Below are 13,777 nucleotides of genomic sequence, written 5' to 3'. Positions count from 1 at the left end.
TAGTTGTGTTACATGTTGGATTATCCATTTCATCATAGGTTTGCTTTTGCTTTTGCTATTGAACTCACCGACAGCAGAAAACAAAATAATACTTTTACTAATACTGGTTACTGCTTAACAACAATTACTCTGGTCTAAAAGATAACTGAGTTTATCTGACCCTCAACCTCTTGTCAAGGTGGCACGAGACAGGAGCGAACTGCCTGGTGTACTCGAGTAGTCGCTCCTTCTGCCACTTCAGAAGCTCGGCCTGCTCACCCTTCTGGCAATACTCAAACAGAAGCCACACCAGCCAGCCGACATCATTCTCCACAAGCCACCTGAAGGTCTGACCGGCGTACTGCCCGAACGTGATGACCAGCTGACCTTTCCACTGGTCACCCCCGGCCCTCTTGGCAGCCGCCTCTGCTGTCTCGGGATCCAGCCATGTACGGTCAATAACAGTGCTGGCTGCGGCTGCCACAGCCCTTGCTGCGTCACTACACTTCAGAGTGGCCTCTCCTGACCGGTACATGTTGGGGTACAGATGTTGCTGCTTATGGCTGTCCAGCGATGGTTTTGTGGCCAAGCTCTTCCCGCAGACATCACAGGTAAAGGTCTCCCTGGCGACTGCATGGATCTTGAGATGCCTCGTCAGGTTGGACTTCTGTGAATGTCTTGTCACAGACGTTGCATTGATGCCTCGGCTTGTCCATGTCAAGGTTATTATCGTTAACGAAAACGAACGATATGACAAAAACTACAATTGAAAAAACATTTTCGTTAACTGAAATAAATAAAAACGACAATTAAAAGAAAAAACGATAACTAACTGAAACTGTCTTGTGTGTTTACAAAACTAACTAAAACGTATTAAAATTATAGATAAAAATCGCTTCGTTTTCGTCAATTTAGGATGGATATGAAATTACAGTATGATATGAAATCGATTTTTTCGCCTCGAGCAATTTTACGTGACTCCTGGCACCTTACGGCATCTTACGGCATCTCACGGTCCGTTACTTCTCGTCACTTCTCGTTTAGACTCGGCTTCTCGTTTACCGCCGCACCACTCTACCTGGCTGGCAAAATGGAGACCAAAGTCGGGAGAAAGCGGCAGAGTCCGATATGGGATTTTTTTGAATATGACGGCGAGAGAGACAAAAGCAAGTGCCTTGTAACAGGTGACAGAATATGTGGAATACTGCTCAAAGGAAAAAACCCCACGAATTTGAAAGTCCATTTGAGAAGCTCGCACAAGAACGCTAATCGCAAGTTCCTCGACAAAGTGGCCTCTCTGAGTAGCTCCCCTGAAGCCGAAGCAACATGTCGGCCGGGAGGTAGCACCGGCGGGAAGGGGGAGACAACACTTATGGACTGCTTTCACCGTAACCGACGACTAAATAGCTGCTGGTCAGTGAACACGCAAGAACACCACAAGCGGGAAGATGCGCTCGTAAATATGTTTATTGAGACTGGTATGTCTACAAGATTGTGTGGCTCGACTGCCTTCAGAAAAGTTTAGCTTTTCACTCGAGCCAAAATTCAAATCACCCGGTGCTGCACGAGTGAATAACCTCATTGGAGCGAAAATGGAGAAGGCAAAGCACAAATTAAAAGACATCATAAAGGACGCGAGGAAGCTGACCCTCTGTGTGGATGGCTGGAGCAAGAGAGGATTAACAGCATCCTTCATGGGTGTGTCGGCATGTTTTTATCATCCACCTGGAGGCCAGGTTTACCATGCTCTGCTCAACCTACACCGAATGGAGCACCCACACACTGGGGAGAATATTGCTCGGTGCATTGATAAGACATTAGAAGAATGGGGTATAGGAGAAGACAAGGTGCTGCTCATTGTGACTGATAACGGCTCCAACATTGTTAAAGCTGTGCGGCTGCTTAGAGATAGAAGCCATGTACAAAGTGAGGAGGAGTCCACAGATGGTTCATGGGCTCAGCCAGGAGATGGTCAGGATGACCTGTTGATCGAATCCGAGTCGGAGGAGACAGACGAGGAGGATGAGGAGATTGGAGACCTAGGTGAGTGTGGTTATAGTGCCAAATACATCTAGTGTTATTGATTTTTTGTATTTGTTAATAAAGTGTTACAATGATAGTGTTGTAAGCTTTAATTGCTATTAAGCCCATTGAGTTCAAAAACAGAGAGGAAAATAATTTACTTGCCATTTACTCACTCCTGTTCAAAATCTAAAATGTCAATCCAAGTGGTATACATCTGTTAAAACTTAAAATGTGTAATTGTCACACTGACATCATTGTTATTGTCATTTCATGATTTCATATCTAATATTTGGATTCATTATAAACATACAATATTAAATGTGTTAGCCTGTAGAAACAAATTTAGGGTGCTAACAGTGTAAGAAATTAAATATCATAAAACAAAGTAATGTTATCATTCCTGCTGTAAATCCAAGCATTACTACAGACAAAGTCCTAATTCATAAATAATTCTTAATTAAACTGTACTATTCTTTTGTGTGTGCTACATTTGATGAAAATAAAGTATCTATTTGTTTGTCTGTTCTCTCTTTGCTAAGAATTTGACCTGCCAGATGATGGAGAGAACAACAAGTTCCAGAGGATGCCATGCCTGGCTCACACCCTTCAGCTCACCCTGAAAGCTGTCATGAAGCACCCAAATGCTGATTCACTCATATCAAGAGCAAGAAAGCTGGTACACGCTGTGAGGAAATCCTCAGTGGCAAATGAAGCAATGATCAAAAAGTGTGGCAAGACTCTGGTCCGAGATTGTAGCACACGTTGGAACAGCTGCTTTGATATGCTGAGAAGGCTGCTGGAGATCAGAACTGAACTGAACCAAGTACTTGAGGAGCTGGCCATGGACACACTTCTCACAAGCGACTGGGCTAAGCTGGAGAACCTGGTCAAGCTGCTTGAGCCCTTTGCCATTCACACAGACCAGCTTCAGTGTGACAGTCAGTCACTCTCACAGGTAGTGCCATGCCTGCTCAACCTTGAGGCACACCTGCTGATGACCACTGCTGCTGGGAAGCAGTTAGCCCAAGTGCTGCTGAAGTCCTTGCAAGAACGTTTTGCTGCCATTCTTAGCCCTGATTCCCCACAGTTTGATGCTACACCAGCAGCAGCCTGCCTACTGGATCCAAGTGTTTCACTGATTCTTCAAACACCAGACATGGTGCCACTGAGGAGGGCAGCAGAGTCTTTAGTGCAGAACCTGGCAGCTCAGTATAACCCAGCAACTCCTTCTGAGGATAATGTCATTACCACTCAAACCGCAGCAAACTCCGCTCCTACTGTCCTTCAGAAATACCGCTTCCTTGCCTCCCGTATGGAGGTCAATGTGCCATCAAGAAATGCGCCTGATGGAGCCGACGGTCTGTTTACCGAAATGAAAAAGTATGGCAACAACGTCAAACAGGGTGTGTTTAATGAGACACCGTTGCAGTTCTGGAGATCAAGAGAGGCTGTCTATCCAAAACTAGCCCCTGTGGCACTAGATCTCGTTAGTGCCCCTGCCTCACAAGCCTTTGTGGAGCGCATCTTTTCAGTGTGTGGACTGTTGTCATCTGGCCTGAGGAACAGAACAACCACATCTCTGGAGCAGCGGGTTTTCCTCAAAATCAACAAGAAATTGTTGATTGACTGAAGTACACCCATCACTCTCGTTCTCACATACACACCTACACACACCTACACACATCTACACACACATCTACACACACATCTACACACACACACACACACACACACACACACACACACACACACACACACACACACACATCTACACACACACACACACACACACACACACACACACACACCTTCATCTAATGCTGCTGAAAAGCCTATTTCTTAATTTATTTTTGAGTTGGTATTTATGGTCAAAAAATGACTCCGACCTGTAGAGTGTTGGGTTTTTGAGTTTATTCATGTTATTCTCAGATTAAGCTCCCTGAGACTCCTGGCTGTCAAGAAATGTGATGTGTGTCTCATGAATGGGTCTATATTATTTTGTTCATGTGTGTCTTTAGTCTGTTGGGTATTCTGATTTGTACCAGGCAGGCACACTAACTGTATTTGACCCCAGAAGCAGTATTACACACATTTTGCACTTAAGGCTGCTATCCTGTGGCATGTTATTGTTGTTGTGGACGGTTGGTTGTTCAACAGTGACTGAATACATCTTTTAAAATGGTATCTTGCGTTGAGTTTTATTACACAGTACGTACTCTGATCTTTTTTAATTCTGCACCTGACAAATAACCCAAAGTATGAAAAAACTAAAACTAACACTAAAACTAATAAAAACTAAACTAAAACTAACAATTTAGGAAAAAACGAAAACCAACAAAAACTAGCACACCCACTCTAAAAACGGATTAAAACTAACTGAATTATATAATTAAAAAGTCAAAACGAAATAAAACTAAACTATAATGAAAAATCCCAAACTATTATAACCTTGGTCCATGTTTCATCTGGTACAGTTAAACATGAATAATTAGTATTAGAATTAATTACTAAATAACTAATTGACAATAACAATAAACCTTGTCTAGCCCCCAACTCAAACAAACTTCAAAGAATTATAGATCAATACTAAGAAAACTTTCTTCCAACAATACACTCGGACTCTTAGACACTTTCAACTAATTTATTTGTAAACTAGTTTAGATTAACACGATTAAAACGAGACCATCCACGAGTAATATGGTTGCTCACAGACAAAACGGCGTTTGGTTGACTAAAGTCTACACAACAGCTAAAAACATACCTTCAACGTCTTCCCTTTATACACAACGACCTACAAAATCGATACAGCTTAATACATACCTTAAAAATGTCTAATTATTAACTAGCAAAGGCAAAGGATGAAGAGGATAACATTTACCTGAGTGAATCCTCCGTTGACAGTAGCGCTTCACCGATCCCTGATTGTCAATAGGCTACTGCGGTCAAGCCCGCCTCCACTCCGAAATCCCCGGTCAACCTAGCCGCCAGTTAATTTGCAGTGCCTGTATATAGAGGATATTACGGTAAGGCAGTTCCAGAACAGAATTCAAAATAAAAGCAGAGACTTATGAAGGCAGTCTGCAATTTCACACGAATTCAATCAATCAATCAGTCAGTCTGTTAATTGATTGATGAATTAATTAAGCGATTCGTTAATTAATTAATTGAGCATATAAGGAATTATTCATATTACCATCCTAATTCCGATCACACAGCCTTAGAAGATGGAGGCCATGACATTTCATCTGTGTGTATAATTAGTCCAACATAAAAATAAACACAATAGCTGGAGTTTCTGATGCGGAATTTCAAAATAAAAGCCCACTTAATAGTCAGACATTTTCAATATTTCCCTCAAGTTCGGATTCACGTTAAGAGGAAACTCCCTGTTTCCACAGACTAATTTCACTTCAGACTGATAGTACTGAACCTCAGAGTTGCACTCAGATAATTACAGGAAGATCTGATGTGAAATTTCAAAATTAAAGCCCTCTGAAATGCAAAATATTTTCAATATTTCCCTCAAGTTCAGATACACGTTAAGAGGAAACTCCCTGTTTCCACAGACTCATTTCACTCCAGACTGATGCTACTCAACCTCAGAGTTGCACTCAGATAATTTCAGGCAGATCTGGTGTGGATTTTCAAAATGAAAGCCTTCTGAAAGGTGACATTTTTGCAATTATTTTCCTTTGATTTCAGGTTTACTTTCAAAGAAAACTACCCGTTTCCACAGACTCATTTCACTCCAGACTGATGTTACTCAACCTCAGTGAGTCACGCAGATAATTTCAGGAAGATCTGATGTGGATTTTCAAAATTAAAGCCTTCTGAAATGTCAAATATGATCAATATTTCCCTCAAGTTCAGATTGCTATTGGAGGGAAACTGCCTGTTTCCACAGACTAATTTCACTTCAGACTGATAGTACTCAACCTCAGAGTTGCACTCAGATAATTTCAGGCAGATCTTGTGTGGATTTTCAAAATTAAAGCCTTCTGAAAGGTGACATTTTTGCAAATATTTTCCTTTGATTTCAGGTTGACTTTCAAAGAAAACTACCTGTTTCCACAGACTCATTTCACTCCAGACTGATGTTACTCAACCTCAGTGAGTCACGCAGATAATTTCAGGAAGATCTGATGTGGATTTTCAAAATTAAAGACTTCTGAAATGTGACATTTTTGCTAATATTTCCCTATGATTTGAGATTTACTTTAAAAGAAAACTACCTGTTTCCACAGACTCATTTCACTTCAGACTGTTAAAACCCAACCTCAGAGTTGAACTCAGATAATTCCAGGAAGATCTGATGTGTACCGGTAATTTAAAAATTAAAGCCCTCTGACATGTAAAATATTTTCAATATTTCACTCAAATTCAGATTGATTTTGGAGAGAAACTACCTGTTTCCACGGACTAATTTCACTTAAGAATGAGAGTCTCCACCTTAGAGAGTCACTCAGATAATATCTCTACATTCTGACATTCTTTCTTTGTAAATTAAGTGACATAAAAAATGACAGGCGTAAAAATTTCCCTCCAAATTCAGATTGACATGAACACCTCTTTGTACAGGGCCATTTTCACCAACCCAACCACCCTAGAAGACTACCTTGTCCTGTTGTTTCAGTCGCAAAGTGTTTCTTCCTTGTCCTTCAGCCACATGTGCTCCCTCACCTGCCCTGAGTTGGCCAGGTTTTTATCTTCTGCCTTGTGTGATTATAGTTTTACAGTGTTTTCCCAGTGCTAGTCTCTCTTCTTTTAAAGACTTTGCTTAATTTTCTAAGTTTTTTTATTTTGCCTACTATATATGTGGATTTGTTCACTTGAATTGACTGACATTGTGTATATAACTGCTCTTCAGTAAAAAGGTTGTATTGTTACATTTTAGATCATTTCATGTTTCTCTCCCTGAACCTGACTCTTTGATTGGTCCATGAACTGAAATTTCTCATACGTACAGGATGTTAAGTTTAAGTAATGTCATCTTTTTCATGCAATACTGTTGTTGTTTTTTTACACAGTGGATACTGATAATGTCATACAGATTGGCCAACACCAAACTTACAAGGCACAGTTTTGTTCCTGAACTGAAGTAGCGAATGGTAACTCAATCGAGTGGATGCACACAAATGACAACTCACTAACAAATTACCGTCTTACATACACATCTGATGGAAAGTTCTTTTTGAAAATAAAATGTTTTAAATAGCCAAACTGCACTTACTTAGGTTCACATATACAATGATGGTGACCTGCATTTATTTCATTCCAAAGTGTTTTTCTTTGTCAATTTACTCAAATAAAAAAATATTTGAATGAAAAAAAGTGTGTTTTAATGTCTTTGGTAAACAAAATGCTGAAAACTGGACTGGATTGTATTTTATTTTTTTAATACTGTACTATAAAAACATTCTGTTTTATATTTGTGAAAGTGATTAATATATTTTATTTATTTTATGTTTCACTTTTTAATCTTTTAATGACATGCCTAGTCCTTGATAGTTTCTTCATATTAAGAGTTTTGATTTATTCAAGAATTTTTGAGGGCTTTTATCCCTTTTTTGGATAGAACAGCACAAGTGAGGACAGGAAAGGGGGGGAGAGAGAGAGAGAGAGAGAGAGAGAGAGAGAGAGAGAGAGAGAGACAGTGTGTGTGTGTGTGTGTGTGTGTGTGTGTGGTGATAACTAAAGTGTACAGCTGATTAGAGAGGCCTCTTATAGTTCAGTTTCCATGCCCACAGCATTCTAACTGCAGCAAATATCATAGGATGTTTAAGCAGCAAAACTATATTAAAAACTTGACATTACAGAGAGAAACTATCCAGAAGAAAAATAATGAAATAATCTATGAAGTTTCTGTTCATAAATCTCACAAAGCTCACACAGCTTTGAAGATGAAACTTATTTCCCACCCATCCAGAAAACAAAATGTCACGCTGTCAATCATCTGTTTGGTTAATCGTGACAGTTGATCCGAGTCTTGAATCAGTTATTTTCTCTATTTCTCTGATCCAGTTTTTTTAAAAATGACAAACCATCACAACCAAATTCATCATCGGCCTTATTACCAGTTTTTGAAATTGTTAATTTGTGCAGAAATTATGCACTATTTACATAATGTTTGCATCACTTAATTTGATCTTGATGTGTGTTATTGAAAACATACATGTGTGTTAAATACTCTCTTAACAAGACATAAATGCATTTTGGATGACTTAACAGGTTATGTCATTGTTTTTATGTCCTCTCATCTGGAAAATAATATAGGTAATTTTACATTCATATGACATTAAAAGCAGTCGTTCTTCTGTTGATTGTTGTGACAATAATAATGTATTATATCCAGGTAATGATTGTGTATGTGAAAAAAATTATTTATATCTATTAACAAGTTGCTTATTTTTGTTTTAGATTATACCTTGTTCAGTGGCGGTTCTACACGGGGGCCTACAGGGGCCAGTGCCCCTGTAAAAATGTCCCAGGCCCCCCCTGTGGCCCCCCCAGAGCTGACTGAATAAGCTGACTGAATGATAAAATGAAAATGAAATAAATTGATCAAGTTATTACGATTTTATGCGCTAGCGCCAAAAGCGGAACTAATGTGACTCAGCGCTCTACACGGAATAATTAGAGCGACGCACCCAAACACTGCCTTGCCGGATGCGAGATGAGAGTGAGAACGGCAGCCACAAGTTTTGAAGAGAGGAGCTAATGTCTTGTTGCACGAGGCGAAGGTAAGCAAAACGATTTCATCTCGTAAAGTGATTTATTGCACGTAACCGTGTTACTGTTGTTCCTCACTACGATAAGAAAATCAAGTTTGTAAATGTCTGATCTCGCTATGTTTAAATATCTAAGCAAACTCATCGAAGCAGAAGCAAATATCCGAATGTCAGTATCCTAGCTAGTTCTACGCAATGTTGTGACGTTAACCACGTAACTTTATCAGTCTTGGCTGTTGCATTTCGATAAATAATACATTTATTGAGTAAAGTAATCAACAGTATCTGCCCGTGTTAAGTAGGGCGGGATGGTTACTTGTGAAATGATATGTATGCCTCTACGTTGTTTTTCTTCTAGTAGTCATCATGAAACGAGGAAGGGACATTGCAGCCTTTTTTACCCCACTAAATAAAAAAGTGAGAGAAACACATGAAGGTGTTGAGAGAGCTGAGGAACTGGAAGAGGGAGAGCCAGAGAAGTTGGTGGAGGTTGGAGAGAAGGCAGGTGATGAAAGTGATGGCACTGACAAAGAGAGGGACATTCCAGTGGGTGAGGATGAAGAAGAGGGTGAGGAGGAAGAAAACATACAGGGACAGAGAGAGGGACAGCCAGAGGGACAGCAAGTGGATCCATGTGGATCAAGTACTGCACCGTCAGGTTTGTGATGTAGAAAAGGTGTTCTTGTACATCCCAATGGCAAAGCAGTGTCATTACCAATAATAGTACAGTGTGTCCATAAAACGGTGCTTTCTGCCATAAATTATTTTTTGCATCATTGATATGTGATTCTTATATTAAAAAAATAAACAAATACTTTGCCTACATTTTAAAATACATGCATACATAAGTAAAGAAATTTTGTTTATAGTTGTGCCCTATTTTACTGTGCATCTTTCCACAGATATCAGCAAGTCCAAGAACGATGAAGCAGTACAGCCCAAGATGAACATATTCCCAACCACTTTGATGGGGGACAGGAGACGGAGCTTTAGGCCAAACTGGTATGACCTTCATCCATGGCTTGAATATTCTGTCATGATGGACTCCACTTATTGTTACGCATGCAGACATTTTAGCACCCCAAATGCCCCAGACACTGTTTTTGTCTCAACACCTGGCTTTAGGAACTGGAAAAAAGCAACTGAGAGAGATGCAGGGTTTTCAGTACATGCAAAATCTGATCGGCACAAGTATGCAATGATAGCATGGAGGGATTATCAAAGGGCTGTTAAAACTGATGCAACACTGGCAGATGTCCTTAACAAAGAACACACTAAACAAGTACAAGAAAATCGGGCATACATTAAAACAATTGGAGAAGTGCTGTTACTTACAGCTACACAAAACATAGCGCAAAGAGGACATGATGAATCTGAGGAGTCCAATAACAAAGGGAACTTCAGGGAAATTCTTAGCACAGTTGCTAACCACGACCCAGTTGTTAAGAGAAGATTAACCTCAATTCACAATGCAAAATACACCAGCAAGATCATCCAGAATGAGGTTTTGGGTTGTTTGGCAGAAATGGTTCGGTCTGAAATCATAGAGGAAGTGAAAAACAGTGAGGTCTTTAGCATCATGGCAGATGAAACGAAGGATGTTTCAAAAAAAGAACAGATTTCTTTCATTCTCCGGTACTATTACAATGGGGCTATCAAGGAGAGTTTTCTCCATTTTGAATCTGCAGAGAGACTAGATGCAGCAGGCCTTACTGGAAAAATAGTGCACTTACTGGAGCGCTATGGTCTGGACTACAAAAATAACCTTGTAGGCCAAGCGTATGATGGCGCTGCTGTTATGAGTGGTAAGCATTCAGGGGTTCAGGCAAGGATCAAAGAACAGGCTAAATTTGCCTTCTACATCCATTGCAGTGCACACTGTCTCAATTTAGTGTTAGTCGATGTAGTCAAAGATGTCCCAGAAACAGAGGAGTTTTTTTCTTTGTTACAGAGTCTCTACATTTTTACATCTGGCTCATATGTGCACCCAAGATGGCTGTCTCTGCAAAGAGAAATGTTTGGAAGTACAAGAGAGCTCCAACGTTTAAGCGACACACGATGGGCATGCCGATTTCTAGCTCTGCGTAACATCATAGACACTCTACCTGCCCTTAAACGACTACTTCAAGAGATGGCTCAAGAACGTCATGGTGAGAAAACTGTTGAGGCCCGAGGTCTTCTGGCTCAGATTGACTTCGAATTTGTTGTGCATCTTGTTACGCTGCGTAAGTTGTTTGGGGAGACGAAGCTGCTGTCCGACATGTTACAGTTACCAACTGTTGATCTGTCAAGAGCTGTTGACTTGGTAAATGCTTTAGTCCAGACATTGAAAGACTACAGGCAGGAGTCTTTCTTTGATAGCTTGTGGGATGAAGCACTGAATATTTGTGAGCAATGGGATGCTGCAACAGTGGAAAAACGTAAAAAAAAGCTGAGCTCTAGACTCAGTGGCTACTGCACACTAAGCACTGTTGGTCAGAGGGAGGTAGAACGTGATAAAGATGTGTTTCGCACTTCATTTTTCTATCCCGTCATTGACAGCATGCTCAATGAGTTGAAGAGACGTTTCTCCAGTACCAACTGTGAGCTCATGAGAAGCATACAGTCTCTCAGCCCCCAGAGTGATACCTTTCTAAGGGACAGCACTGTATTTTCATTTGGCCGTTTGTATGATGCAAACATTGATGATTTAGGACATGAGCTCCATCAATTTAAGAGAATTTTGGATAGAAAATTACAGAGAGGTGAAATCCAAAAGCCATGTAGTACAGTTGAGCTGATCCGTTTCATTGAGCCATACAGAGAAGTTTTCTTTGAGCTCTTTAGACTGTGCAAGATTGCCGTTACACTTCCAGTAAGTTCTGCCTCTTGCGAACGCAGTTTCTCCACTCTGAAACTGATAAAAACCTTCCTGCGGTCCACCACTACTGATGAGAGACTCAGTGATCTTGGTGTCCTGAGTATTGAATCCAGAAGGGCCAAGGCCCTGGATCTTAATGTATTTGTGGACTGCTTTGCCAGACAGCACAACCGCCGTGTCCTGTTGCTCTAGTGCTAGAGTTCTGAATAGCAGGAAACCAAATATATCACTATGGCAATATTTGCCAAGAATGACAGCAATCTATGTATCTACATTTGATTAAAATTCAACTGATCCAGGATTCTGCCAATTCAAGTACTCAAGTAATCACACTCAACTGTCCACAGTAGCACTGGCTTCCATAAATAGAAATGACACATTGTTGTACCCTTTTATTTGGTCAAAATGCTGTTTTTGTTATATGTGATTTGTTTCTTTCAAATGTTACTTATGTTACAAATGTTAAATTGATGTTATTTTTGGCACTTATGTTAAATGCTGATTACCAGCAACATTTAATGCTGAAGGCCTCCATAGTTTTATGTCAGAAGGTTATAAGGTGTGGGGAAATTACATTGTTTTTGATGACATTTCAGTGGCTCATCATCAGTTAAATATTATCTGTGATGACATTTTTTTCAGGGGTCCATGCCCACCTTTTGCAGCATTGTCCTACTGTATTTAATTTCTAATTTATGATGGCACTACCTCATTGTTTCAATCAATGCACTTTATGTACAAACTAAACTTTTGTATGATTTTAATGTAAAGCAAAATTAAAGTATTTAATGTTTAAATATCATTTGTTTCCATTTTTTAATGTGCCCCTCTGATCAAACATTGGCCCCACCTTGGCCCCCCCAGTAAAATTTGTCTAGAACCGCCACTGACCTTGTTCCCCTTTACATACTTACTCAATTTCATTAAATACGAAATCATTATATTTGATTCACACTCATTATTTGGACCAAATTCATCATTATAATGACACACATGATCATCAGGATTTTCTTGGCGGAAATGGGCCCTCATAGATACTGCCTTTCAAAGTAACAGCATAACACAATCATCTTTCTCTTTCTCTGAGTGTCAGCCTGAAGAGTCACTTATACATGTCTTTGATACGCCACAGAATTACAGAGAAACATCAGGCCTCTTGATCAAATCAAGTTTTTACATCACGTTGACCCTTCTCGTGTATACGTTGTCGCTGCGCTGTGAAGCCGTGTGCACCTTTGACCAATTGAATTGCGCGTGCGCCATCATCAGTAAAGACTTGGCAAAATGTCGAAGAAACACCAAGGGTGAGCACACTTCTGTTAAATGAATAACACCCTTAGCCTAAGACACTTAATGAGTTTTCTTTTACATACAAATGTTGGATAACAGGTATGTCTTCTGTTTATGTCATTATCTAAGACCCTACAACGTCGGTGTAGCCCCGTCGTCGGGGCATGGATTAATCATTAATCAGCAACCTGCTGATAATTAATCAACACAACTGCTTAAGAAACACATTATCAATAATGAGCTCATAAACATTGTATTGACTAACCATACAGCCATATAAGTGAGCCAACATAATCAAGCCACCCAAGTGCACACACACAAGGACAAGCTATAAGTGCGCAGGCCAGCTGTTAATACAACAACCAAGTACACACAGCGGTATAAAATACAAGCACCCCGTTTCACTGGAGTGAGCCTCTCCCCTTGGCTACACCTTGTTGTCCTAATGTGTTATTTTGATGGTATATTTGTCAATTTAATTTATTCCCAAGTGGTCAAAAAACGTTGAAGTTGGCACCAAATCTGTGTAATAAATGGTATCAACCCAGAAACAGCTGCAGCAACATCATAGACATTACAGAGCATATGAGTGATCATCATATACTTCACTATAATGTTGTCACATCTTATACACACAAACTTTTCAAAATGTTTATAGGTGTCCAAAGAAAACATAATTACTGACTAAAAGACATGTTCCTATTACATTTTATCCCATCCGATACCGATTCCAATACCAGAACTTTAACTATCAGCCAATATCACTCAATCATAAATATTTTTTACTGCTGTGTACTACTAATCCTGTATGGATGTTCCATTTATTGTTGTATGGCTTGGCTCAGGTTAAACCCTTTTGAAAACATTAACAAATACATATAGAGAATGCATGCCA

General features: G+C 39.9%; 1 long non-coding RNA gene across 1 annotated transcript; it reads left to right on the top strand.

The window, feature by feature from the left end:
- The first annotated feature begins 8,755 nt into the window (after positions 1-8,755).
- On the top strand, positions 8,756-12,475 carry LOC311014797. Its single transcript, XR_014597297.1, has 3 exons — positions 8,756-9,390; positions 9,635-9,734; positions 10,684-12,475. It is a non-coding gene; the product is annotated as an uncharacterized lncRNA (long non-coding RNA).
- The last annotated feature ends 1,302 nt before the right edge of the window (positions 12,476-13,777 follow it).

This window comes from Eutrigla gurnardus, assembly GCF_963514095.1.
Source record: "Eutrigla gurnardus genome assembly, chromosome: 6".
NCBI classification, from domain to species: Eukaryota; Metazoa; Chordata; class Actinopteri; order Perciformes; family Triglidae; genus Eutrigla; species Eutrigla gurnardus.
Note: the sequence above shows the minus strand (reverse complement) of the source record. Positions and strands in the feature narration are given on the sequence as shown.